At 39.2% G+C, this 26,359-nt stretch overlaps 1 long non-coding RNA gene across 1 annotated transcript; it reads left to right on the top strand.

Annotated features, from left to right (window-relative positions):
• Positions 1-1,687: 1,687 nt before the first annotated feature.
• On the top strand, positions 1,688-26,359 carry LOC136285224 (uncharacterized). Its single transcript, XR_010719397.1, has 7 exons — positions 1,688-1,778; positions 11,533-11,696; positions 15,875-16,011; positions 21,013-21,178; positions 23,605-23,664; positions 25,593-25,686; positions 25,973-26,359. It is a non-coding gene; the product is annotated as an uncharacterized lncRNA (long non-coding RNA).

Genomic DNA, 26,359 nt, shown 5'->3' with positions numbered 1-26,359 from the left:
TCTGAAAAGCAGATGCCTGAGGTGGGATTCTTCTTTTCTAATTGTAGATGTCTGCAATGTGAATCTTTGTATCTAAGCATGTCACCTGAGGAGAGAAGTGGGTACTCCTGGGGTATTATTCATCTAACCTATTTTTGACATTTCCTTTTTGGTGGGAAGAACCATGTTAGAAGTTTCTGTTTCTGTCTTCTTGTGTCCCATTAACGAGAGGGCAGAGGCCACCCACTGTCCTTGGCTGCACTCATGACTAGTGTCTCCCGAAGACCTCTGCTGTAGCAGCAGTCAGCCGTCACTGAGGCCCACAGAGAAAGGGGGGACGGCTCTGGGCTAGCCTTTGAGCCCACGTCATTGGCACTGAGGCACTGCATTACATCTGGAAGTGGAGTTTGAACTCTCAGAAGCAAAAGGATAACTAATTTTAGTTTCTAGATTTTCAGTATCTTCTCAGTCATTGATGAAACCCTCATCTTCAAAGAACACAATGTCCCGATATTTGGGACATTTTCATACCTACATCTCCCCCTTTGGCCCTGATGGTATTGATGTTCTTGGATGATATCGCTGGACTAGATTCACTCTAGAAGTGCAAACAAACCAACATTTTCAGGGAGAAAGAGTTTTTCTTGTCTTTTCATTTGGCCACAGGAAGTATTTTTCATCATAGGTTGTATGAGAACTAGAGTCCAGCATTCCCTCTGATGCCTTTGTTGTCAGAAAAAGATCTATCAAAGCTCGTTTAGTGGGAACTTCAGCCAGACACTTATGAGTGCTGATTCTTTGTTATTTTCTCGTTATGTGGTTCCTAAGTTTCTAAAGGTCTTGACATACATTTTCTACTAATAAGAAAAAAATCCCTCCTCATGAGATTTAAGTATGTTGCTTTTATCTTTAATGGAGCCATGTTTGAGTGTCTGTCATCATGTTCACTAAATCATCTGTCAATGAAATCCACATTTTTAGTAGCCATTACCTCAGCTTAGGGATAAATGATGTTCTACCTTTCATGTCTAATCCTCCATATTATTTTCAGGTGGATAGGGTAACACTGAGGCCACATCTTAAATTTATTCTAAAGGTAGTTTCAGATTTCTTATTAATCAGTATATCTACTTACCAATATTTTTTCCCATGACCCAGTTCACAAGCAGAAGGATCTTTGTGAGTATACTGGTGTAGCCAGACAAAGTTCTTCTGCAAATCTGTGATGTTTTTGGTCTAAAACAGCCCTTGTTGTTCAGGATCAGATTTAAGAAAACGTAGCATCAATTTCAGGCTCATTCAGAGCAAGTTAGCAGACTTTATCAGAGGCAAATTTGATGCTTTCAGACTCACCAGCCCATCCCAAGGCATGTACAACTGGAGCACAAGGCACTGCCACAGCCTGTGCTGGCAGAGTTGCTGTAGCTGAGGGCTGTAGAGACACTGTGCAGTCAGTGTCAATTGATACTCATATTCATGAACATGTTCATGTTACATGTGCTGGTAGCCCAAAGGCTTGAGGGGCACCAGTTCTTCAGTCTTTGTAACAATGACTGGCTTTCATTTACTGGTGTGACAGCACTCCTAATGAAACACCCAGGAAGAGCTTCACAGGTGCCAGAAATTGAAGGAAGAAGAGGGGTTGCTTCTGTCACCGTTCTTTGATACATTCTTTGTATATAGCTCCCACTGGCTCTTCTCTTCCAGGGGAGGAAGGCTTGTCATGTGGACTGAGAGCTGCTGAATAACTTGGTGGTATCTATTTACGTGCTTATGGGATGGAGAGCAGAGCTAAGCAGGTAATTCACACACCTCACTGGGGTACATAACAACATTAGAAACATTTGAATTCCTATGCAGAAGAGATTTCCATTTAGAAGGGGTCTCACCTGCATAAAGCATCCTGAAGTATCATAGCTACTACAAAGTTAGTGATGCTCTGTATTATTCCTTGTAAAACACTTGATGTGAAACACTGTGCTGTATCTTTGCCAGGTATTCTCATTGTTATTATTATAAACAGCAAACAATGTATATTTGCTAACATTATTTCTATGACTTTTTTTCATAGGAATTAGACCTCACCAGAAATCAGAAGCAGGATTTGTTTTGTGTACTGATAAGTCATTAAACTCAGTAATACATAGCAAGAGCACATGCCAACCCACAGAAATCCTTCAGAGTTCTTATTTTAAACTTGTGTCAATGAACAGTTTATTCTGAAGCATTTCAAATGTGTATGCATATGCATTATATACGTATATATTATATATAAATATATAGGTAGTGACAAAGCAAGTAGTTTAACACATTTTATGGCTCCAGCCTGGAGTTCTGCATACAGGAACCTGTGTGTGGTCAAGGAGGCTTGCATACTTTTGAACTCTAAGTTGGCCTAATAAAAGATATCATACTACAGTGCTTGCTTTGTCAATCCTGTTTTGCTGGCACAAAATGACTTGCAAGATTAATTTTCAATTTTTAACATAAAACCCAAGAAAAAAGAAGTGTTTACTTACTGCAAGGAGTTGATTCCATGTTAATGACCCTGAAGGAGGCCTGTACACAAGGTACAGCCAATTTGATGTATATTCATGTTACAGAATATGAAAATGAGAAGTTATACCATCTTGAGGATTTTGTTTTTATAAGTTAAAAATGCTTTTAAGTAATCATACTGTGTGTTTGATGGTGGAAATTAGTATGAATGTTTCTGTCAGTGGAATGATGTGATGTGGTTATGCATTTCTGTTTTCATTGCCTGCTCAATATTGGCCTTTTACAGATACAGATTACCATGTTGATGGAAGGAATTTACAGCTTTGGCCCCCTTGTCTTACTCTGTGTTAAAACACCGTTTTTTGTACTTTATGTTACATATCCTCCCAACTGCATTTTTGTGACAGAAAAAGGAAATGTCTGTGGACTGAGATCCTGAAAATGTGTGAGCTTTACTATTTAATTGAATGAAATGAATATTATTTCCCGCTTACCTTGATTTCCTGTGGGATGAAATCTTGCTCCTCTGAAACCAGTAGCAACCACTCTGCTGTGTATGACAGGATGGAGAGTCCATCAGTGATCCCTTACCAGCTAGTGGCATTGCACACTGGAAGCTCAGAAAAAAACAACCCTTAATAATAATAATGATAGAAAGAATACTCTTTAAAAAGTCGATATTTAGGACTGTGAAATAAACCCCAAGCTGAATACAAAAACTGTATATATGATGTATTTAACATTGTTAGTTTTGGGGCCTCACAACTGAGATAGAATTGCAAGATCCGTTTGTGTTCTGTAGGCTGTTAACTACATCCCTTACTTACCTCATCTTGTGGGCAAGGAGCTGCTTGCTCTGACTTCATGGAATTGCAGCTGTATTTGTGGAGTGCTCTCTTCCTTTGGCACTGCCTCCCCTGTACATTAATACAGTTCAAGTGCACCAGCATTTTCTCTGGAAGCAAACTTCAAAATTTGTCTTTAATCCTGATGCAATGCATATTCAGAGTTTTTTATTTTCCTGGAGTTTAGTTCCAGAGGAAAACATACTTGACTGGTGCTCCCACCAGCCAGCTGTGGTTTATAATGGCAATATTTAACAGCAAGATACTGCAGCAGAAAAATGGGGAGCAGAGTAATGCAGTCCAGCAGTTTCAGAGTTATGGTTTTTTTCATTACTAAGGATTCCCAACTGCCTAAAAAACAATATTGCAGGCAGGATGGGCAGCTCTGGCCGTTGAGAAGGTCTTCTAGTGCTTCCTGTTTTAATAGTCTGTTTTAGTGGTTTGTTTTTTGTTTTGGTTTGGTTTTTTTTTTCCTCCAGAGCTCTGCCAATGTGAATGTATTTGGGCTAAATTTATTTTTATCCTGTGCCAGTCTCCAGGTTTTTAAGTTTTTGAATTGAAAAGTGGTTGAACTATTTATAAGAAGAAGGCTAGATTATTGCTCTTTTAAAAAAATAATGTCTGCCCTCTGTATTTTTGAGCAAAGACTGGCCTTTTTCTGCCTTGAATCAGGTATGTGCCTTTTGCCATCTTCACAAAGCCCTTCAAGTTTGTTTGACTGTTTTAAGACATGGAAAAAAACAGTTACCAAATATCCCATAGAGGTTTACTAAAGCCTAACAGCAAATATTTCCAGAGATTTCATCTTCTCCGCCTTGCACAGCTCCTTCCCATGATCAGACTTTCCATACACCATCCTCACAGGATGACTGAACAGTCACTAGCTGGGGGCACCAGAGGCCAAAACTGAGGCAACCCTGTAGTGCTGTCCCTGGGTGTTACTTTGAGCCACAGCGATGCTCTGCAGTGGAGCTGGGATTAGGGAGCCAGTATCTTCTGAGCTAGAATACATCTTAGGGCTCCCAAATTTTAGTTTGTATGCTGTTGACAAGCCTCCAGCATAGTTTCTCTTTGCCACTAGCCTGAACGCACATAGAGAGTTGGACAACCTCAACAAGACACTGAGCAATCACATCTGATGGTGAAATGAGTCCTGCTTTGAGCAGGGGACGGGGATAGACAACATCCTGAGGGTCTTTCCCATCTTGAGTGAGTCTGTGGTTCTGTGATTCTTTACTGACCATTTCTCCACTAGTGTGTGTAGGCCTAAAGGCAACCTCCTAGTTGGTGGGTTTCTGCAGGTATGGTGCACAGAGTGAAAATAGTATTTATTACTTTATTTTTACAGATGTGTATTCAAAACACCTCATTAAGATAATATTTAAGATGCCTGGACAGGTATCCTAAAATTAAGATTAAAAAAATGATCTCAACAACCTCAGTACAGTTCCAAGGTGGCTTTGGGTGGAAACACTGACTCTAGTTTTGTAATAGCACCATTTTTTCACCCACATGGCCTCATCTCTGTATCTATCATGGATCTGCTCTGGAGATGAAGTAGCTTTGAGGAGGGTTGGTAGATGCTGACTGCAGAACTCTAGCTTATTTGTTGGGAAGGTGCAAGGTATTTTCTGAATGAAACAAGACATCCAGGTTTAAGTATTTCAAGTCTGTTCTGGAGACCTGGACAGTATTCTTGCCTCTTGTACTGTCTTCCTGTGTGGTAATGGGCAGACTTCTCCCCAGTGGTTATTAATTGCTAAAAGACCCTTTCTGCTTGTTCCAGTAGTATCTGGAACAAGATGACTGTTCAAATGTCATCCAGCAATCACAACTCTTTCTTTGGTAATGTCGTCTATGACGTTCCATCTAATAAAGCCTTCATCAAGTCAGGTTAGGTAATTATTACTTCCTTATTTCTGTTTATCTAATGTTCACCTTCTGTTTATATTTCTACTTTATACTTATAAACATTAATAAATAATTATTTGTCAATGAATAGGGAAAACTATCTTGAAAATCTCTGAAATTCACTGAAATATTCAGGCAGCATATGAGATTGTTTTTCAAACCTCAGCAGGGCTAATTAGATCCTGCAGTTCATTCATTTGCACTGAAGTCAATTGGAGTCTTACTTGTGGAAAGTCTGCAAGACCAAAAATTATGCCCAATGGGCATAGCTTTATAGTAGAAAATGTCAGCTCCGGATGGTGGTATTTCTGACTTCTCATCGGTTAGACTCTCTCTACTCCCACACTATTTCTCTCTTTCTCAATTAGCTTTTCTTGCATTTTTATGTGAGTGGGTATTTTTTTTTTTAATGGTTCTTTGAACTTGCTGTATATATGGTACATGTTTTCATTTACAGATTACTGAAACGGATAGGCAGATAAATAGATGGTTTTCTGAACTTGTGAAAAGTGTAGCGTAATATAAAACCTTCTTCTAAGTCTGTTTTGTCTAACGTATAAAATAATATTTTTAGAATTATATTTCTGGAGTATATTTTCACCATTTTTTATTGCTGTTCTTGATCTATGTTTGACAGTCCCTTAATCTGCCTGATATAACCTGAATGAATAGCAGCATTTAAAAATATGGCTTCAGGGACTCCTCAGGAGGTTTCTTTGTAAGTGTGCATTTACTAGTTCATCTGTGAATTTATTTTATGAGGTGTTTAAACCTCAAGAAAACTGAACAGCATAATATTAAAGCCTGGTTTACATCCACTGAAGTCAATGGGAACTTTGCAATTGACTTTAATGGTAGCCTAGGTCCTCTAATTATGAAAGTGGCAAGGATGATATACACAAAACCACAAGGAGAATTTTCTGTTTCATCATATCCTAATTCTGTTTGCAGATGCATTTGTGAAGTACAATGTGGTTTGTTCTTGAATGAAACAATTCAGTGTTTGGGCCTAATCCTGAACCATGCTGGTACTTTGTGTTTTCCTTCTCAAAACATCACAGGTTGCTCATTATCTCTGGGGTTCATGGAGGCGACAAGGTAAGAAATCCAGCCAAATGTTCAAATTTTCAAAAGGCTTTTGAAAATTACACTTTTGATTTTGATCTTACACCTGGCCTATGGTGTGAGTAATGGAAGAAGTTGATGAAGCAGTTTTCCTCCTAATTGTTTTGGTTTTTTTCTATGTGATCCACTTGACAAGGTTCCTGAAAATGCACCTAATATCTGTAGCACATATGTATGTGTTTTCCCTTAAGGTTCACTGCAGTGTAGTAGGAAGTTTCCACCACGCTACTGTACTTCCAGGCATCATATTTTATTGTGTTAGTGAAAGTGAGTGAGAGTACACCACAACAAAAAAAAAGACTCCCAGAATTCAGCTTTTTTTTTGTGTTAGTGTAACAAGCACAGCAGTCTGAACTGGCTAGATATTTTAAGTAATTTGTAGTAGTTAATAGTGCTGGACAAAAAAAATCCCACAAGCTTCTTGCTGAGTCTACTTCAGATATTACTCATATGGTGGCTTAAATACCGGTCTTGTTCACACTTTTGATACTTGTGAAAGATTTAGATATTTTGTTGGTAACTGGAATTGGTAGAGCTGCAGATAAGAGTTTGCCACAAGTGTTTGGCTGGGGCCATGCTCAGTTGAAAAATGCAACTTGTGCAGGGTGGAAACACTGTCCCTGGGCTGCATCAACTCCACTGAAGCCTCAGAGAGAGCTGAACTGAGCGCCTCCTGCCTGGCACCCACTGCTCCCCACAGCCAGCCCTGGGCTCTTTGCTGGGCTGATCAGACTGATGGCATGGTAATAAATAATGAAATGGATAAAGTCACCTCTTCCCTCCAGCCCCTAAGTCTTCCCTTCCCTAGCATATCCCCCTTCTGCCTTGTCCATACAGTGGGCTAGCAGCTCTCTGGCTTCCTCCCCTTGCCTGCTGCTAGATTGGTGGCAGATCAGACCTTTGTGGTCTGCCCCCTTAAGCCTACTGAGTCCTCAGGCTGCTGCCCCTTCTGATTATCCTTCCCCAAAGCTTCACTGGAGACTGCTTTTTTTTGAGACATCCCAGTGTGAGGGCAGCCAGGAGTCCAGCAGCCCTGGGGTTTTTGCTGCCCAGTGTTGCAATTGCTTTGGAAATGACCTGGAAATATTGTATACTGTCTTTCTCAAAAACCCCATAAATCATAAATGTGTCGTAAATTCTTCTTCAGGAAAAAAAATAGTATTTATTGCTAGCCTAAGACAAAATTTGTATGTGTCAAAACTACTTTGGTAAAAGTTAGTAAAAGAGAACCTGTAGAAATCATTCCAGATGGCTGCTGTAGCCCTTAGTTCATCTTTATAGTCTAGACATGGACAGAGATCTCTGTGGTGTAATTAGAGAAATAAATGACAACTGGAAATTATGTGTCTAAATGAAACTAAGACTTGCTAGATGGAGGTTGGAGGAAGGTATGCAGAAGTAGAGATCTATTTCTTAAGGAATCTATGAACATAGTAGATTAAATGATTCATCAAATGACCTCTCATCCAATCCTATTTTGCCTTAGTTTTGAGAGCTACCATGGCTTCCATGGAAGAACAAAAATAAAAGAAATCTCAAGTGTTCACAGGTCTACTGTGTTTACACTAAATATAAGCCTAAATAGAAATAGGACTGTAATTAGGGTCCTGATTTTGAAGAGGAAAAATTTCATAAACTATGTGATTTAATTACTCTAGTCATCCAGACTGAGGAGCCTTGGCTTGAAATGTGGAGGAGGTGTAAAGTTTTTAAGGTCTCAGAGGTGAAAGCTACCTAGAACTTATATCCCAAACAAAAGAGAGTTTGGAGAAGAACCTTGTCTATTTTGATGGGTAATCATTACAGAAAAGATGTTGGTAGGTAATGCAAGGACAGAGGAAAAAGAGGGATCAGAATAGAAAGTTGTATCTCAGAGGCAGGATATGCAGGAATAAATTAAAAACAAGTCAGAGGCGCTTGAGAAAAATATTCAGGCAGCATTTGAGAAAAAAGTTCTTATCTAGAAAAAATGCGGGAAAGGGAAGTGTGCTGTGAAGAGGAACTATAATCTGTGTGGTATAAACTAATGATGATCTAGCAACAGGTCAAAGTCTGGAGGCCTACTGAGGGTGTGGAAATGGCAGATGACCAGCTAAAGAGGGAACAAAGCTTAGGACAGTTCATGGGCTCCAGTCAGGGTAGTGGGATAACTGTTGTTCAAAATTCAGACAGAACAGGTTTATGAAACCGTATGTGTGAATATCTCATGAAGAGGAAAGGGACCATGTGACAAGACAGTTCCTCTGTGTATGAAGGGAGGAAAGATTGGTGTGAAGATTGGCCTATTATTCTGACCTCAGGGGTGCAAAGCTTTAAAAGAGATATTGAAGGAAAGAAATTTCTATATAGTAAATGTGGGGTAGGAGAGGGAAAATTAATTTAAAAAAAGCCCACACCTTGTCCATGGTATGTCAGTCTGGCACGTTGATTTACTGGAAAAGTGACATGTTATAAAAGCTAACCTTTCTGGATCTCAGTGAGAAGTTTCTGTGGTACAGGAATATATTTGATATATACCCATAAAATAGACCTCTGAGAAGAAAGAGACAAATATGGAAGTAGAGGAAATGTAAGATGGAGAAAAGTAGGAAATAGAATTCTCTGGTTGAGTTTATCTGCTGGTTTGGATGAGGAAATTGTGCTTTTTCCCCCCATGGACTGACATTATAACCTGTGCAGTCTGAAGCATTTAGCAGTCTTGTGCAGATGCAGAAGGTACTCACAGTGTGGATTCTCTCTTGCTTTGCTCTTAGTAGAGTTTAAAATGTAGGACATTTTGGCTGAAAGTATTTGTCTTTAGATGGAGAACTGTAAGTGTCATTCTGGTGTTCAGAGTAGGATTGTAAAATGAAAAACAACTCTGAGAAAGGGAAACAGTGTGGAAAGAAGGAAAAGACTACACAAAGAGCAGAAATACAAAAATATGCAACACTCAGGAACTTTTAAACTTCCAGTGTCAGAGAACTGCTGAGATTCTGGATCTGTATCATTATTGGCAGTCAAATTCCCATATAGAGCTAACAATTCTCAAGGGCAGGGAAACAGTGGTGTACACCTCGTCTGCTGCCCTGTGACCTGGACAGGGAGACTCTGCCCAGGAAAAAGCACAGTAAGGTTTCCTCAGGGGTGGTGTGGGTAGCACATACTTGTGTCTGTAATCAGATCTGACCCGCAAACAGATGTGCAGACAGATGGGTTCGTTTAGGTTTCTGGGAGCTCTGGTTTCCTACACAACATTTCACCTCCCAATACTGATCCTGCATCCCCTTGCACACTGGAGGCTCCCAGCATTCACCAGCCTTTACTCTGAAGAAATGGACTTACTTCCCCAGTTGTAAAACTGGGTTTCCAAACCTCTTCAGGCCAATATAGAGTGACATTCCCAAAACTCATTTGTTACCTGGCATTCATCCTTGTGGAACAAATACGTGGTCACTGAGAAGTGGTTACTGCACCCGACAGATAATCAGTTCCCTCTGACTTGACTGACTATGGTTAGAAGGAGACAAATTTCTCTGAGGGAAATGAAAAGTACATGCTGATCCATACAAATACAGAAATTATGTGGGTAAGACAAGTAAAGAAAGCTTGAGACAAAAGAGAGGAAGGTAAGGACATATTTTTTGAAGGGAAGAAAGTACTCTTAGAAGTACAGAACCAACTAAAGTTGGAGGAAGCTGCTAACAGGAGGAAGAAAACTGTGTCCATTGGGCACAAGAAAAGCTACACATGGAAAACCAGTGAGAAAATGAAGCCATGGTTTCATATATGGTTATGTCTTGTTCTGTGTGTATCCATTTGAAGTAATGTTTAACTTTGATGTTGGAGGTCACTTCTGCAGAGGCTGTGGCTGTCGCTGAGGAGGTCATCTGGAGCCAAGATGCCTTTGAGGAAGAGCTTCTTGGTCATAGTGTGGTTTAGCAGCTAAGGGAGTTTGGACGAGCTGTGTCTCATCAAGGGGCATATGCTGTGTGGTGGGGGGGAAGGGATGGAAGGACTTCTATGGGAAATAGTGCTGGAAACACATTGCCAGAAGTGATGAGAGTGCTTTCCCTGATGAGAGCACATTGCAGTGCTCTGGTCCAAACCAGTTTCCCAATAGCTGCTGAACAAGAAGTTGGAAGGGTCTATAGCAATCACAAACATCTCAGAGAGCAAGAGTTAAAGGCTTGAAGTTAAGAGTGTCTTAGGTGAAATAAAGAGAATGGGATATGAAAGTATTTCCTACACCAAGTTTATTCTGTGCAATGTGAGTTTGATAGGTAGAGAGTAGAGAGGAGAAAATTGTGGTCAAATTCAGAGTTCTTATCCTTGTGCAGAGGTTTATTTGAATCCCAGGCTATTTGTATCTTGTGCATGCATTTCATTCCCCATGTATGGCAATAAAAACTGGAATGACTGCTTAAGGGTGAGCAGTAACCTGAGCTCAAACTCAAGCTGACCTCCAATCTGACACAAAAAGCTGTGTTATCCCTTTGGGATTAGAAGTGTCTTTTTGCTGGATTCTAGCATGGAATGGAGATGGTCATGGTCAATCACTGATAATGATGTGCTCAGGGAGACATTCATTGAGCTAAGTGGAAGCAACTAGAAAACCTGTTTCACTATACCTCTTCAGGCTCCAGCTCTAAAAAGTAGGAACATATTTAAACAAGAATTTTTTCCTGCTATTTCCTCTTTGTTTTTCATCTAGCTCAAACCTTGTGAGAATGCCCAGGCTATCACAGGTTTGGTGTCAGATCAGTCTCTCTGCTTCCATCCTGCTACTGTTCACAGCAAAGTGCCTACCCTGGGCTATTCTGAAAGCATTGAGATGCAGCTGGGCTCTTTGTGAAGCCATTGCTTTGTTAAGGAGGTTAAGAATGATAAACTGCAGTAACCATGTTTCCAGATTTTGATAGTCATAATTATATGTGTGACAAACAAGGACGTTAGAAACCGAAGTTTGAACAACCATGTGTAGGACTGAAACTCTGATCAACTTTTCAAAAAAGATGTTAAAAAACTCTCCAGATCTAAACTATCTTTTGAAGTCTCATGTGTCTTATATTTACGAGTGAGTTTGTAGAAATGTATTCCCTTTAAATGTGTTTGCATTTACCAAAATAAAATCAATTTTTGGAAATCAACCTTTTAACCATCAGAATCGTGCGATTCTACTTTCCTTTCACAGATGGGAGAAATGAAGGAACAGATCTCTGAAGTTACTTGTTCAAAGCCGTAAAAGAGGCCGATGACAAATCCAGGTGTAGAAGCCAAGTCTCCTAAATCGCCATCTAATGCCATTAACAAGCCAGTGTAATCAAGAAAAAGTTTGCTTTCTGATGTTACAATGAGGTATGTCATAACAGCACCTAGGTATTTATCCAAGGGGAACACATTTAAATGTGTATATTTGCCTATGTTCTTATAAATGCTTTGAAAAATTTTTTTGAATTCCAATCCGAAATTTAATATATAGTAATTTTCTTTATAACTGTTTTTTCCCCACAACAATTTCTTCATAAGTTTTGTTTAAAACATACAGTTTACAATCTGACTTCAGAGTCTTCTTCAGGATCCTGAGCACCTTACATTTCAGCTTGCTTTTACAGAAGACAGTAGATGGTTTGCAGCTCAGAAAAAGGAAACAGAGTTATATATTGTTCTTAACATTCAAAATCACTTTTAGAAATACTGCTGTAAATGTGTTGGAAGTCTCAAAAGCTCAGGTCTGACTCTGGTTTAGCTGTTGGGGAGGCTGTGACAACAGACCCAGCAGCAGAGGAGCTGTGAGTAAGGAAGTCCACTGTAGAGCCTAATGCTGCCTGGTGCATTGAGCCATGCAATCTGTCACAGTCTTGGCAAAATTAGATCTTGCTTTCTGTCTCTCATAGTTGTGTCCTCCCATACTGAGTTGGGAATGTGCACAATACTTGTCTTTCAGATATAATCTTTTGGGATGGTAAACATAAATAGTTTCATTAGCAGCTGGTTTTACTTGCACTGGAGAGTTTGAAGCAGCCCAGCAGCTTTTTGCATTGGTTAAGGGAGGGTTTTCTTCTGGCTGTTACCTCTGTCTGACAGAATGATGCTTTGGGCTTCCCCAAAATAGGGCTAGTGTCCAGCACTGAAACACCATGGAAGCACTGTCTTAGTAGTTGGTAGCTTTGGGGTTTATTAAGAGCAATATTAAATCGTATTGGAAAATGGTATTACTTCTAAAACCAACTCCTTATAGCACCCTTACAGTTTCCAAATATTTATTTTCCACTGTTGGCCTCCACACAGGTGATGAGCGTGCTCAGAGAATATGTCTGGTTAGCAACAATCAAACCTTTGAAATATCTGCAAGTCATCCATGCTTCTCCCACCAGCAGGTGTCATTCTGGAAAAAGGAAAATATTGTAAATTCCTGAACTGGAGAATTTGGCTGTGACAAAGAAGAAGAAAAAGAAGTTTGCTTAAAATATAGCTTTTGAAGGATACTTTGCTCCAAACTAAAACCAAGAGAAACCTGTTTGGTCTGCATTTTTTAATAATGTTTGTGCAGTGTGTAATCTTGACCTATAATTAGGAAAGGGCAGACAATTGGCAAGGCAAACCAATGTCTGCTTAAAGCTGTCTTCTGCTTTTTACTGTTTTCCGTGACGTGTTTACCACTGCTTACTTGCTGTCCCCCTCCATGACTTTGAAATCAGCAATTTTCATCTATCTTCCCACAAGAAACAAAGAATTAAGGTGTTGAATTCAGATTGTATTTACTTCAGGGTAGATTTGAAGTAATCTCATTGAAACAACAGGAAGCAGAAATGTTTGGAATTTAGTCTGAAATGATCAAAAGTAGTATTTAACTTTCTACTCCATAAATAAGCCTAGGGCAGAAAATAATCTCGTAATAATTTTAATGTCTCTCATAGTGTTTATGTTTTCCTTTAAGTGTTCATCTGGGTGTTAGCTGCAACCTCCTTTAATATGCAGAGACTGTTTTTGATGTCTCATGATCACAGTGAGAAAGCTGTGGTGGAGTTGTAAAGAACCAAGACCCTGATGGTTCATTGCTGAGGGCTCCTGGTCTATCAAGTCTAGTCTTTGGCTGTTAAAACCAAACTTCCTGTGAAATCCATGCAGGAGCTGCATTGACCACCCTACACGCTACTGGAAGTTTGTTCCAACCCATCACAGCTCTGATGATTACAAATACTTTTCTGTCTGTCTTTTGCAATTATCCAGATCCCTTGTATTGCCATTGTCCCTTTTATATTAAATAATTTCCCCCCTACCATTTGCATTTGCATTTAGCTGAGAGATTTTGGCCTGAGCATCCTGTCCTGAACAAACAGCATTTGCATTGTTTTCTTCCAGAAGTTTACATTTCCAATCTCCTGGCATTACTTTAAGTTAAAAGGATCTGCTTTAAACAAAAGCACACAGAAGTGTGCACCCTTCCTTGCTGCCTTGCTTGCAACATTGATGCAGCATTGTGACGCTTCCACACCCCTCTAGAAATACTTCACCTGCTATGTCTAGCCCTGTATCTAATTTCTTTCTTGTAACTTCGTCACAGTCATCTTCCCTTTGACTAGCCCTGCCCTGTTAACCTTCTCCTCAGCCATTTTTAGAAGGACTACAAAGGGCTGTGTGCTACTGTGATATGATGGCCCGCCAAAACTCTTCCTGGAACCAAAGGGAAATTTGCTTGAGGGAAAACATGAAAACAAGTTCCAAGGCTTGGCTGCCAGGAGCACATTAAAGTGGGAATTGATTTTACATTTTTAGAATTTTTATTTTCAATGAGGGGATGTAAAATAGTTGTCCCGTTGCATCCATGTCTTTTCCAAGGTGTTATTTAATTACAAATGTAACAACACTTTTCTTATAAACAGTATCAAGTGCTCTGATACTGAGTGAGAAAAAATAGTATTTAAACACAGAATTAAAAACTTCACTCCAAAATAGCTAAAGGCTGTATTCTTGGGTTTGCATGAAGCCTGTATTAGTGTTTTCTGACTTTTTAAATATTTCACTTTGAAAATGTAGTGGTATTCTAAAATTTGAAGTCAGAAAGTATAAAAGTATTATGAATATGACTAGTTCATTATGGCCTTTATAGGATCAATATAACAAGTGATGATAATCTCCAGCAGGTTTTTGTACAGTAGAGGATGAGATTTAGACAAAGTTATTTCTTTAAAGTTTTTTACTATTTTTTCCAGGTTTTTAATTAAGTGAAATAGTATAAAATTATGTTTAGTCTCTTTTGGTTTTTAATTTTAGTGGTTTATTTTACTAGTTTTAGAAAAAACTCATGTGCCTAAACATAGACCTGTGTATTTTAGAGCCTGTAGGAATCCCATCTGCCCTCTCACTGGCAGTTCAAGGATGTACGATTTTGTGAAAGGCCAAAAGTCTTTTGTAGGTCCCACAGCATGCCAACCCTGTACATATATCCTGGGTACTCCATGGTATCCTAGCAGGCATTAGGTATCTTCTTTCAGGAACCTGAATTTCCCCATTAGAAAACTGCTATATAAGGTGATATGCCTCTGCAAATGCTTAAGAAAATTAAAGATATCACGTCTGGGAAGGTAATTCCCTCTAAGGTGTTTTATTTCAGGTTAACAAGACACAGAGGCAGGAGAGTACTTTCATTTCTAACAAGGACAGAGTTGCTGTATTCAATGGGATGCTGTCAAGGGTCTGTTTTGAATTCCAGTAGCTGAACCTGTGTGTGAGTTGGGAGTGGCTCTTGTTGAGCAAATGCACCACGGAAGGTCCTGGCTAAGAGCCTGGGGCTTCTCGTCAGGACTGTAGTGGTTTGAGTCTGGCTAAAGGAAGCTTAATTCCCAGTTTTGGGCAAGATGCAGCAAACTAATTTTCCTGAAGAAAGTGGTAATTTCAGGTAGTGAGACACTCAGACACAAGAAACACTTATTTAATTAAAAAATACTTTTTAAATTAAAGAAATTATATTAAAGAATACAGTAATTACATACACAATTAGAAACTTATGTTAATCAGATCCAGTTTTGATGGTCTGTTGAATAAGAGGGAAGTTAAAAATCTTGACTCTACTGGTCAGTATAGTTATATATAAATTGCACAATGTGGGGTTAAGCATTTCTGAATTGTTATTTTATAACAGCAGCATTTTGTTGTATATAATGCATAAAAATTATATATTGTATATGTATAAAATACATAACTCATCCTAAAATAAAATTAAAGCTAATGGAATGTAGTGAATTCTGGATAAAATCCACCACAGGCATTAATTAGGATTGTGTAGACAGAGAACACTTTCCAGTGAACTTTTTAAAATCACTCACTAGCATTATGCTTGATAGAAATTTGGACTTCTTTTGTAGAAGTTAAAGAAATTAATTGTTACAGAAAGAGTCGTGATGGATGCTGACTTACAAAGCAATCACAACATTTGATTTAGTGATGTACAATATTAATGTTATAGTTTGGTAGTGAAAGAGAGAACTGTTTCCATGTATTTTGTTTTTAAAGTACTTATCAATCTTTTTCAGAATGGACTCCCAAGACATGGCTGCAATGGTTGTTTGAAATAAGAAACAGATACCCTCTTGTTGTCATTCATCTCTGATCACTGGGAATTGGATCTCGAATGAAGGTGAAAGAAAACTGCTACAGAGAACTGGGAATGGTTTGTCTCTTAAGAGGGGTATAATGACATTTTTTAAGCTTTTACCAAATATCAGAACATGTGTTAAGAGTTTATGGATTGGGAATTAATTGAAAGATTGTGAAATGGGAAAGAAAGCACATTATGGGAAGAGTTGGAGAGCTACAACCTAAGCATTCTGAAATTTGTGACCAAGCTCACAGAATATCTTGAGGTGATGGAACTATCTCAGATGACTGTTGTTTTAAAATATAATTTTCAAGCCCCTGTACCCATCCCCAGACAGACGGGGAAAATACATTCCTTTTATTAATATTACTCCAGGGGACTGGAAGGTATTCTGGGCAGTGAAACATACAGTTTATGAGATTTGCTACAGAATTCAGATTAAAAAAAAAAAACAAACAAAAAGGCAGTGCTAATTTGTGCCTGGGAGTTGGTATCTGTTTAAAAAAATGCTGTTCTAAAGATAATTTTTTTACATTTTTATATGTATTAAATAACACATCTATATGATGAAGCATGAAATGTATAATTAAAACAATGACTATAACTATAGAACTGTGTAAGTACTACCTAAATCATATGTGTAAACATTAAATAAGCTGTTTCATTTCTAGAAGTTACAGAAAACACTATAAGGTTTTATACAGTCTTTCCATGTCTCCCCCCACTAAGTTTTAATATAATTGCAGTTTTAAGGCTAATCCATGTATTAGCTAGTGTCCAGCTTTTTAACATTTGCAATTGTGTTAAATTTTACTGAGGAACAATTTAGTTTGGGGAAACAGTTGAATCTGTGGTTTGTGCTGTTTGAACAAGAAGTCCCTGAGTATTTGTCCCAAATACCAATATTTTTCCAACACTGGCAGCTATAAATTTGTGGTCACCTGATGGCAATGCATGCAAGGACCCTGTGCAGTGGTAGTGCCTCTCATAGGGAATACCAAGAGGGAAGCTGGAAGTGATCAATGCACACAGAATTCGCTCTTCTTGGTGGAGGTCTCATGTAGGCAGCACTTGAATGACACTTTATGTTTCTGGATAAGATGAAGGTAAGAGATAGAAACCATTTGAAAGCCATTGCTTCTGTTTCCTGGAATGGGCTGGAAAGAACAGCTCTTCTGAGACATGGCTTTACACTGAACATCCGCACAGTGGTGTCATCAGTGATTCTGAAAACGTGTTTATAATGGCTGGGGAAAATATTTAGTCACCATTTAAATATGTTAGCTCATACACAAATTTTAGATCTCTACTGTACTTAACATTTCCAATAACTGGTTTCATTAAGATTTTTAGTGATATAAATTAATAACAAGAGTCAGTTAATACAGAGTGCAGTTATGAGTCCAAAATACATGTGGTTTAAATTTAAAGAGTTAAATGTTAACATTTCCCTATAGGGAAAGGTTATTTGGGCAGTGGTATACTGACATTATCACCACCCACAGAGAAGGGGACCTGTTGATCATATTGGTTAAGCAGAAATTCAAAAAAGGAAAACTGTAGGTCTAGAGGGTTTGCTTGGTGTAAGTGAATCACACAGGAAAAATGCTGGTACCCAGGTTTGTTGTAGTGACTTTCTTTGATGGTTAGAAAGAGAAATAAGCACAGGATATCTTTGTCAAGTTAGAGGCTTTAGATTGCTGCTTGCTAGGTAAAATTTGTCTTAGTTATTATTATAGTGGAAAGTTAAATGATGACAATGGAAATATGATAATAAGTGCTGTTGAAAATCAGACAGAAAATATTTTCTGTGTCCATTTAAAATATTCCAGTGTGTTGATTGGGCTGAAGGTCTGCTAAGAGCATAAATGTGCAAAGCAAAGGAATGCTCCTGTCAAGAAGGTGTTTCTGGACACTGCCATGCTGTTCCTGGCAAATCATATCTGATAACATGCAGGTAAACAACCAGCATTCATTTAGCAGAAAATAGTGCTATCTGTGCGTCTGGATTTCTGTTTGAAAAAATAATGCCTTTATAATAATCCTATTGGGTCTAGCTAGAAACAAATCTAATATTAAAAAAATAATTAATTTGCCACTACTTAATGCTAGTTTATTCTGACAACTCTGTCTATAAGCTTCTTCTATTAGTCCTGGAAGAAAACTACATAGAATTGGATGGGTTTGGATAGTTTCATACAGACATGGGACTGCACAGAAAAGCCAGGGGTTAGCATCACTGCCATGTAGGGAGATCTTGTCTCTGACCCTCAGTCAGTCACCTTAGATACAGGCTGAACTACCCCAGGCCGCCAGTCCTGTGCACTTTGGCTTTTGAAACTTTCCGTGTGAGATATAGTTTCAACATGAGAAGTCTAAATAAGCGGTTTACAATCAGTTTTGCTTTGTTTGAAGCTAAAACTCAAAACAAAACTCCTAGAGTATAGAACTGTATGAAGCAAAACATAAGAAAGTTAGCACAAAAGCTCTGCAAACTGAGCAAGCTAGTTTCACTCAGCTCTTGAGATAACCCCTTTCTGCAAGTTCACTTTTCAATTGCATGTGTGTGAGATGTCAAAAATGTGTTGGTTTCACAACCCCATGGCACAGATAAATGCCACAGCTCTAACACTTCACCTTCTGCTCAAGCAAGGTCTCACTCTCATTCTCTATCTTGGCTTACATTTTTGACATCTGCTAACAGATGAAGTTTTCTCAGTTCTAGGTTAGTTACACTGAGCTTTTGTTCATCTGTAAAACAAGGAATTTGTGATAAAACCCAAATTCAGTTTGTATGTTTTTTATAGTTGTATCCAGCACTATGCACTCATTTCCCAAATCTTTATCAATGCTCTAAATGGCTCCTAGTCCCAAAATGAGAGTAGGCACTTCACCACTTGGAGGTCATGCAAGCATTCATGTGCTCTAAGTTCAAAATCTGGTATTTCAGGGGTGCTGAACACCTGCTGCTCTTCCTAGCTGGTATGGGAGCTGCAGGAACTCATGCCCTTGTGAAGATCAGACCCCTCATCTTGACGTGCTCTTATTCACAGTGGGGCAGTGAGGAGTCTTCTGCTGTTTTCAGTTTTTGTAAAACTTTAGTGTAACTCAACAAACGGATGCTGTACTGATATTGAACTGGTTTCAGCTGGCTGGTGCAGTGCTGTGTTTTGGGTTTAGTATGAGGATTATGTTGATAACACACTGATGTTTTAGTTGTTGCTAAGTAATGCTTACTCTGAATCAAGGACTTTTCAGTGTCTCATGCTCTGCCAGTGGGCAAGTGCACAAGAATCTGGAGAGAGCATGGCCAGGACAGTTGACCTGAAGTAGCCAAAGGGATATTCCATACCACAGAACATCATGCCCAGTATATAAACTTCTGGAGTTTGGCTGGGAGCTCCTACCAGTGCTTGGGGGTGGGCTAAGCAGTGTGTGGTGTACAAATGTATTGAACATCACTTGTTTCTGCTGGGTCTTATGTACACACCCCCTAGCTCCCCAATGTTCTTCATTACAACTGTTATTACCTTAATATTTTCTTTTGTTTCAATCATTGCTCATCTCAACACAAGGGGTTTACTTTTTCTTTGAATTCCCTCACCATCCATGCAGGTGGGGAAGTGAGCAAGTGGCTGTGTGATACTTGATTGCCATCTGGGCATCAACTGTGAGAGACAGAGACACTTTCAACAGAGCATTGCTGAGTACTTATGAGTTCAGACAGGTCAGAACTCCTTTGTTTGCTGGGCAGCTCGTCCATTTTCTTTCCCCAAAGATACTGAGGGACTGAACTCCTGAGTTTTCTAAATTATCACTGATAGAGAAGCAAGACCTCAGCAGCAGTGGGGCTAAGGTAGCCAGCTTCTAGGTGTAGCTCTCACACTTTTGCAACTTAGTTGAGAAGAGCTAGAGTGATGCTCAGAAAAAAAAAATTAATATCAAATAATCAGTGATCTTGCGTGCATGTAACTTGGTTATTCATGTGCCAAATTTTCATGGTGAACTTGTATAGAAAAGTTCAAGGGGAATGGCTGAGTACAAATTTTATGGGTGTCTTGAAATACAGCTCACAGACTTGAGCTACACAAGAGTTATTGTGAATGAAATAGCTCACCTTTTCACAAGAGTGAATTTTATATGGTATGATCATATGTTACCAAAAAAAGCCCCAAAACATTGGACTGTTGGTGGAACGCAAATATTATGTGACTCTGAATCTCACTTGGTATTTTAAACCATGAGAGTTTAGATCTGAGTCATCGTAACTTGTAAGTAGGATATATATATATGTCTGCATATATGACATGCAGGTTATAAACAAGGCTTCTGTCTTCGGGTCATTTTCCCCTCAAATTGCAGATTTCATTCTCTTTTACTGTAAATTATTATTGCCTCAATCAAAAGTCAGAAGTCAGCTTAGTTGCTTCCAAAATTTGAAAACAAACCTGGATGAGAAATCTTTACAGGCTACTACTTTCTTCTCTGTTGCACCCCTTTGATTTTCAGAGCCCTTGGGCCATCAGACCACTTTACACTTTCCTTACACCCCTGCTTCTCCATGGTGCTTCCTGAATGAAGCTGGTGTTAGAATTTGCCCAACCTCTAATTTGTCCCAGCAGAGCACTCTAATCTTGCATTAGAAGCAGAAACATTGCTAGCACTGCTGAAAGAGCATCTTTAACACCAGATCTTTATTGGACAACTCCTGTAGTTAAAGCAAGAGCTGGAAAAGATGGCACACAATTGCCTGCTAGCAGCCCCAGGGACACATGTGGGGAAAAGTTATTTTTCTTCTTTTTTACCTTTTAATTCATCACTTGACTTTAAACATGCATCTAGCTAAGCTATGCAGAGAGTGACTTGCTGAACAGAAGACTGCAAGGTAGGATTAGAGTCTCTGTTTAAGACAACATCTGCTCCAGTCTAGAGAACAATCCCACCACAAAATAAAATTAACTTTAAAAGTAATGAGATTTTCCACTGTTAACTTAATAGCAGCAAACCACATGTTCTAAACAATGTTCTAATTTTTTTTTCTTCTTTTTTTTTTTTTTTTTTTTTTTGTATAAGGACTCATTTTTAGTAACAAACCCCAGACTATTAGCCATGCCATTTTTCCACTGCTGGAGGAAAACGTGGACTCTTGCTGAGCTGTATGGCAAGTATCTTGGATATATCTGAATCTACTACCACTAAAAAGGCTTCTAAAATGCTAGCATGGAGGAACCAGTTTAAGGTAGAGGAAATGGAAAAAATGGGAAAAATAAAAAAACATCTCTTTGGATCTTTAGTTCTGTTATTTTTCAGATTGTATTTCTTCTGGGCTTCCAAAATCTTCAGTAACAAACAAGTTTTCTTTTAAAAAGTATTAAGTTATCAAAACGTTTGCCAGGTCCTAATATTAAATCCTAGCAGTCAGCAATGTTTAAGTTCAGCCATATCATTTTGCTGAGTAAGTCATGCTAAAACTTAAAGTTTTCCCCTCAAAATGGTCTTCCCAAATGAGATTGATATTGTGAGAAAAAAAAAAAAAAGAAGAACGCCTTCATCATGAGGAATTATGGAATTAATTTTCTTTAAACACTCTGTTTGCACAAGACATTTTTGTTAACTCTTAATAAAAATACCATTCAGCTGCTACTTTCATTGTTTTTATCCTGGGACCAATACAACATTGTCATTATTGGATATAAAGTGCTGTAAAAACAAATCTAATTTGTTAAGTTTATTTTGATAAGAAATAAATATAAAGGTAGTGCATAGTTTGTACAGTGCTGCTATCATAGGACTCCTGGGTATAATTTATATAAAGAAAATAAAAAAGCATACATAACTTTCTAGTTGATTTCCTTTAACAGGGCTAATTGAAAACAGTTTCTGTTATTTAAAAGTAATTTATTTTAAATATGCTTTTAAAAACAAAGTTCTTATTGATATCCATTTTAAGTATATTATCTCAGTGTGGGATACAAGTAAAAGGTCAAATCTTGTAGGAGTATTTTCTGTATGACTCAGTTCTGATCATAGATAAACTTATCGGGGAAACCAAATTAGTTAACCTTCTCACTACCAAAACCTCATTTTAACAGGCTATGATGGTTTCTTTCACAAATATAGGACTTCAAAGCTCACATTTCTGTTCTGAAACATCAAAAAGAGAATGCTAATTTCTCTTTTCTTTCTCTGATAAAAGGCAAAGATTTGTGATTCTAACATGAAATTAGACTTGTTGAGGTTCAGTATATAGGCACAGTAAGCAATACACTATTAATTTTTAGTCAGGAGCTGCTGTGCATAGTGGTGCAGAAACAGATGCATTTTTTTTAACTTTGATTATGTCTGTAATTTATGGACATTGTTGAATGATATATTTTTTCTTGCCCAGTAGTATGTATCCGTATGTATGGATCTGATTACTGGAGCACTGAAAGACAAAATGGCTGTAGGTGGCATATCTCTAGAAAGCAGCCTCTTTCCACATGCCTTGATAGGTTGTCCAATTCCTGCCTGCTTAACTGGTTTGCGACGTTTCTCAGAAATCCCTTCAGCTCTGCTTCCTCCTTTGTTTCCATCGCGGCGGCAGTGCCGTTCAACGACTTGGGTTGTTTCAATACACTCACTCTAACTCAACAACGCCAGAAACTGCCTTTCTTTCCTAAAGCCAAATCCAGAGTGATTAAAAGGCTTTAATGGACTTCAGATCTAGGACCACACTCATGTCTGGGAAAAACGCTCTCAGACGTTAATGTGCCAAAGCCCTCTTCATGGCATTTGGCAATCTCACCTCTTATCGGCACAATTTAATGTGGTAGCTGAGGCACAGTTTGACTCATGGAGAGTTTTGCCTGTGGACTCATTCCTACCACTTTTACTTATTTTGCATAATATCAACACTCACTGACTTGAGTGAAAAAGTTCTGCTGAAAGGGATTAAAAATGGTCTCTCTCCAAATGGCTCCCAGAGAGCTACATTGCAGGCAGCATCTGGAAGGGAGCTCTTGAGACTTAGAAATAGTATTAATATTTCTAATGTTCGGTGAAGTAAACACATTAGAAATATCCAAGAGGGAAGATACCTATAAATCTGGATTTGAAGGTCAAAGCATGTAGCCTGTTAGCTGAGCTGTAGAAGTATACCGGTTCTGCACAGCAAGAAGTTAAAAAAAAAAACCCCAAAAAATGCCTGTAAGGCTTGTCCCAAGTTGAACTCAAATTGGCCTGGGGTGGAAATTTTGTCAGCTCTGGCCATATGCAGTAAAACATTTGTCTCATGCTGGTAGTGGCAATGAACATTTTTTTTCTTCCATAATTTACAAAATATGAGCAAGTAGGTAGTTAAAGCATTTCAATTCTTCCATGAATGGAATAATTGTACATGGTATTTTCTAAGCAGAGAAATAACTGGCACTTGGGGAATTACTTTGTCACTCTCGCAAAATGCAATTTCATCCAAATGGGAAAAATAATGCAATTATCTGGGCAGATAATGCAGCACACTTGGCATACATGGGCAGTGAAGATAGTCTTTTATTTCATGACAAGAGATGAATGCTTTGGAAAGCTTGTTGGATTGCTTTTAATTAGTAAAAGAGCAAATTCATGGTTTCTTTGTGGACTAGTCATACTGTATAGTATTTTCTTTTTTGTTCTATTTAAATTTAGATTGGTTATTCATACTTCCTGGCAGTGGTTATAAGAGGAGGATGACTGAGAATGTAGTAGGTGAGTTAATCTCATTTTTACTGTGTCTCAAGAGCCACCCACTTTCCCTTCATATGACTAGATACCAGAAAGTTCTTACAAGTTTTTCAGAGTGAGACCAAAGTTTTGACCTTCTTTTCTGCCCTGTTTTCGTTGCTTCCCTTTATTCTTCTGCACATTTCTCATTTTCCAGCCTCTCTCACTAGCCCAACACTCGGTTCACCTCTACATGTGCCTTCTCCCTGCAGATGCTGGGTGAGATTGCCCAGGGGGCACTTGAGGTCAGGGAGTTGTGACCGCCAGTAGAGTGTGGTTAGCTGGCTGCTGACTCAAAGGGATGAAGGCCTGAGGTCCTCAGAAAAACCCCATCTGTAGATCCATGCCCTGAAAATTAGCTCGCTCCTAATGTCCGTAAGGAATCACTCAAACATCAGGGCAAGTGGATTTGTGTAACAGGTGAGCACAATGAGGTGTTGAAGCCATGTTACAGCCTCTTCCCCCTAGGGTGGGTGTCAGGGGACATAATAACATGGACGTTCGCACCACAGCCCCACTTTCAGCCTGAGTTCTTGTAGAGGTTGTGTATGAGTCTCCTCTTTTCTATTTGGCCAATTATTTTCACGTGGCTTTTAGAAAAGCTGGTAACTTTGAGATCTTTATCTCATTTGGCTTCTCTGGCCAAGTTCAGCAGCTTTTCAAAGAGAAAAGACACAGATGTGCACATGCAGACACTGACACTGCCTTCAAAACAGGCCTAAGTTATAGACAGCAGAGAAATCTTTTTGGCATTCTTGTACTAATGGTTGCACTAGCCTTTGGTGAGGATTTTCACTGGGAAATTTGATCTAGGTGTAGTGCCTCTAGATGTTTCGCTTCCTGACTTTGACTGAAAGATATTTCAAACAGGCCTGGAATGTGCTACCAGTGTCATTATCTGAGATAAAGAGAATAAGGGACATTGCAAATGGCTCAATGCATCTCGTAACAGGTGTATTAAAACATTGTCCTGATGTCAGAGAAGTAAAAAAACCCCTCTGTGATAAATCTTCCTGGTGCACCTCACAGCTTCTGAATTTTGCTGTATACTCTCCAATGCTTCCACTCCTAAAAAAACCCTCATTGTCCTGAGCCTTTTAAATAAAGTACTGGCAAAACATGACACCATTTAGCAATGGGTTGGAGACACCTTTTCTCTCCCCACTGCCACTCTGGGTCGTGGGTGTTTGACATGCCCACGGCTCCCTCTGTTCATGAAGCGACAGCATAACCCCGGGCAGTGCTCAGCAGCTGAGCACGTGTTCCTTTTTCTGCTGTAAGCCTACGATGAGCACAGCAGCAAGACAGTTGTGCTTGGGAAAAGAGTTTCCAGGTTTTTGCAGTGAAATATGCAGAACTTTAAAGCCCAGAAGTGACAGTTTTGAGCTGGAGGAAGGTTACCTTGTTTTTCCCCCAAATATGTCTGTTGGTCTTGGGAAAGATACGGCCTCTTTCCAAACCTCACCACACTTACAGTCCTAGACTATCTTGGCTGCAGCAACAATAAAAGCTACCTTCAGATTTATATTTTCTTTTCCATTTCAAACCCTCTCAATTATATGTTGACATTCTCACTGCTAGCTGAATAGCAGTATATCTCACAATATTGCTGTCTTCATGTGGGACACGTGGCATGTTGAGGAATATGCCCAGAGCAGTGTGTTGTGGATTTCACCTGCAGCCAGGTACAAAGATTGAAGGTTGCAGCAGCTTCCAAAGGACAGGTTCATAAAAGAGTTGAACACTGAATTAAATAGGGGGAGCTGTGAGTGTTTCAAAGGAGCAGGGTTTAAGAATTTCTCTTGGCTTCAGCTTCATGGAAAGGTGGAGCATCTCTCACTGACAAAGAAATCAGCCTTTTTGACTAAAGTGATAAACAATTGATTGAGTGTTTCTGCTTCCCTGCTTCCCAGTGCCTCACACTCCTGAGTATGGATGCCTCTTATCAGTGATTATGAACCTGAAACCTTTCCATCGGTCTGCAGATCTGCAAATTGGAAGCAATAGGTAGGTATGATCACTAAGTGTGGTCCTGTTGTGTCTGTGGTCTTCTCTAAAGGTTGACTGAACCATGGCTAATTCTTCCCTGCAATATATTATCTCTAAGAAAGCTGAAGCTATACAATTCACCCTTTGCCTTTCCACTACATTTTTATGTCCTGAGAGAGAAAAAAAAAAGAAAAAGGAAAAAACCCAAGAACCACACCCCCCCCCCCGCCCCCCCCTTTTTTCTTTTCAGCTGGGAGACACAGTATATGTATGCTTCTAATATGCTCTTCAACTCATTACCCAGCTGCAAAAAGTGCTCCAGCATGCAAGTACAGGAGATGTGTTTGTGTCTGGTCATCTCTGGAATGCGTAGCCGCCGAGGAAAGGCTGGGAAACTCTTGTGGACGACTGTGCCAGTGGTGACCTGCCAGCACTGACAGCCTGGCCTCTGATGGTGGAGATGGATCATGGATGTCTCTGCAGCACTGAGGGTTTCCAGAATGCTGGGAGTGTGAAAGCTAGAAGGATGTCCCATACCAGGATCTCCTGGTGTTTGCTTGAGTCCCCTAAGGCCTCACAACTGGCACTCAGCAGTTTGTAGGATTTGGCTTCCGCTGGCTGGAGAGGAAAAAACCTCATTTGTGCAGCATTTTTGTGTATGCAAAAGGCCTGCTAGAAAACTGATGAAATT

This window comes from Chamaea fasciata, unplaced genomic scaffold (assembly GCF_029207755.1).
Source record: "Chamaea fasciata isolate MVZ Bird 193981 ecotype frontalis unplaced genomic scaffold, bChaFas1.0.hap1 SCAF_2, whole genome shotgun sequence".
In the NCBI taxonomy this organism is placed as follows: domain Eukaryota; kingdom Metazoa; phylum Chordata; class Aves; order Passeriformes; family Sylviidae; genus Chamaea; species Chamaea fasciata.
The sequence above is the reverse complement of the archived record's forward strand: the minus strand, read 5'-3'. Positions and strand labels throughout refer to the sequence as shown.